General features: G+C 42.0%; 1 pseudogene; it reads left to right on the top strand.

The window, feature by feature from the left end:
* Positions 1-362: 362 nt before the first annotated feature.
* Positions 363-1,175, top strand: LOC149207501 (linamarin synthase 2 pseudogene; annotated as a pseudogene).
* The last annotated feature ends 1,358 nt before the right edge of the window (positions 1,176-2,533 follow it).

Here is a 2,533-nt window from a genome sequence, read left to right as displayed (position 1 = left end):
TACCTGTATTTAGCCATTTTACCCGTAAAATACGTTTTAATTTCAAATCTCCACGTTATTTGCAACTTGCCATTAATTTTTAAAAACGTCAATACGACGGGCAGGTTTAAAAATTAAAAGTTTTAATTTTTTTTTTTTATAAATTTATATATATATATATAACCTTACCGTATATATTTTTTACACTGTATAATCCACCTGGCACCCGTAAGTTAAAACTCGAGGTACTGGAACTTGGATTCAAAAGGACGAAGGAGATCGTCGGCGTGGTGGAACATTAAGGGCGATTCGCATCTATTCTCTCTCGCTCTGAGAATCGGCCCTCTTCTGTGTTACTGAAGTACATCCGTAATAGCGCTGGTATGACGAGCCGACCTCATGCTGTCATGTTCCCTTTTCCCGCTGAAGGTCACATTAGGCGCATGCTGCAACTTTCCAGAATCTTATACGCCCGAGGTTTTTATATCACATTCGTTAACACCGATTATATACAAGAGCGGTGGGTTAGGTCTGGATCGGAGTCCCTGAAATCTTACCCGGCGGACTTCAGATTTGAAACTATTCCAGACGGCCTGCCTGCCGACCATGGCCGAACCCTCAAACTAGATGAGCTATCTGAGTCCTTGAATGACAACGCCCCTCTGCATTTCGACAAGCTCATTGACAAGTTGAAGAATTTACAGCCAGACGTTCCTCCCGTGACATGTATTATTTCTGATGGGGTTCTTTCCTTTCCGCAGAATACCGCGAGGAAGCTGGGAGTTCCCAGAGTATCTTTCTGGACGCTCAGCGCTTGTGGCTTCTCAGCTTATTTCTTCATGCCTCTTCTCGTTGAAAATGGTTATGTTCCTCTCAAAGGTATATCACTATGGCAATTCTTTTCATCTCCCTGTACTTTTTTTCTTTTCATATGAGTTTTGTTGTCTGATTGCACTAAGGTCAGTTGAGTTTGAATTTCTTTTGAAATAAGTTAATTCCAAGTTTCCATCCTCAACTCCTCTCCATTAATGGATTTGAAGGACTAAATGCAATGGTTTACCGCAGATGAGAGGTGTTTTACAAATGGATACATGGAAGAAATACTGACGTGCATTCCTGGAATGCCCCCGCTGCATGTCAAAGACCTTCCCAGTTTCTTGCAAGTCGCAGAATCTGCAAAGGGCTTACATGTTTGAGCATATGAAAAGTGAAGGGCATGCCTCTCTGGACACCGACATGGTAATACTCAATACCTTTGATGAGCTAGAGGGTCCTGTACTCGACGCACTCCGGATAAGAGTTCCGCCCTTGTATTCTCTTGGCCCTCTTTTACACGCAGCAGAAAGTGATGAGAATCGAAAATCCCATCTGTCTGACAGCATCTGGACTGAAGAAACCGACTGTGTGAAATGGTTGGACGGTCAGGTGCCGTCTTCAGTTATCTATGTTTGCTTTGGAAGTATAGCTGTCATATCCGACAAGGATCTGGTAGAGATCGCGTGGGGGTTAGAGGCGAGCAAGCAGGCTGTGCCCAAGCTTTTAGGGTTGATCCTTTTCAAATAATTATTGCGGAAGAATACGGAATTTTTGCATGTGAGATGTGCATTAATCTCCCGCGAAAGACTTTCAGAGCTGCTCTCTTCTTAATCTAGTCTGTGTCTTCCAGGCTTTCGCAGTCGGGCGCTGTGCAGGTTCTACAGACTCCCGCTGAAACGGCGAATGTGATTTCTTTAAATAGGTCAATGTTTTGCTAAGTAAACGAGCAATAACAAGGGCTTCTGGGTATGTACTCGGTCTTGGGTGGATCGACAATTCTCTGGCGGAATATTTGTGCAGCGCCAAGGTTAAACCTGCATTAGGAAGTGAAAGCTGCAGATCGGCAATGTTGCAAGTACTAGAAGACTGCAATCTATGGAAGGACTTTCCTAAAGGATTACATGTACTTGTAGTAGACAAAGATCCTGCCACTCTCAATGACATTAAGGCCAAACTGGAAGCATGTAGATACGGAGGTAAGAGGAATTTTCACTTCATTTATGGTTTTTAAAGTAAAATTTAACCATACTTCCTTTACTGACTATTGAAACTTTGTGCCAGACCGTTGCTAAGATTGCTTCCTTGTTAAAATTATGACAATACAATTTCAAATTACAGTAAAAATACCTTTAAGTGAGACAGTGGAGAACACGATCAAATTCGTTGATACTCACTATTTTGTGCTTTTGATTCATTTCTCCAAAATCTGATGGATATCGCAGTGACAACGTTTGAGCGAAGCGAGGATGCTGTAACAGCTCTTACAAACCCTGATAGTTCGTTCCATGTAGCTTTAATAGAGGTAAATTTCAGCTTCAATTTCTCTTTATGGAAATTGAACAAAAGTCGGGGTTTTCTTTTGTCAAAATTTGCATGTATTTCAGCATAAATCTACAAGCACTGAGAATATTTAAATTTAGTCTTGCAGCAGGCGGCCTTCGGCAAAATTTAGTCTTGCAGCAGGCGGCCTTTGGCGAAAGATTGGATGAATTCGACATTCTTGGTGCTGAGATTCGCA

The sequence above is a fragment of the Pinus tabuliformis genome, chromosome 1_2 (assembly GCF_031772625.1).
Source record: "Pinus tabuliformis cultivar Carrire ecotype Pingquan chromosome 1_2, CPIR1, whole genome shotgun sequence".
Taxonomy (NCBI): Eukaryota; Viridiplantae; Streptophyta; class Pinopsida; order Pinales; family Pinaceae; genus Pinus; species Pinus tabuliformis.
Note: the sequence above shows the minus strand (reverse complement) of the source record. Positions and strands in the feature narration are given on the sequence as shown.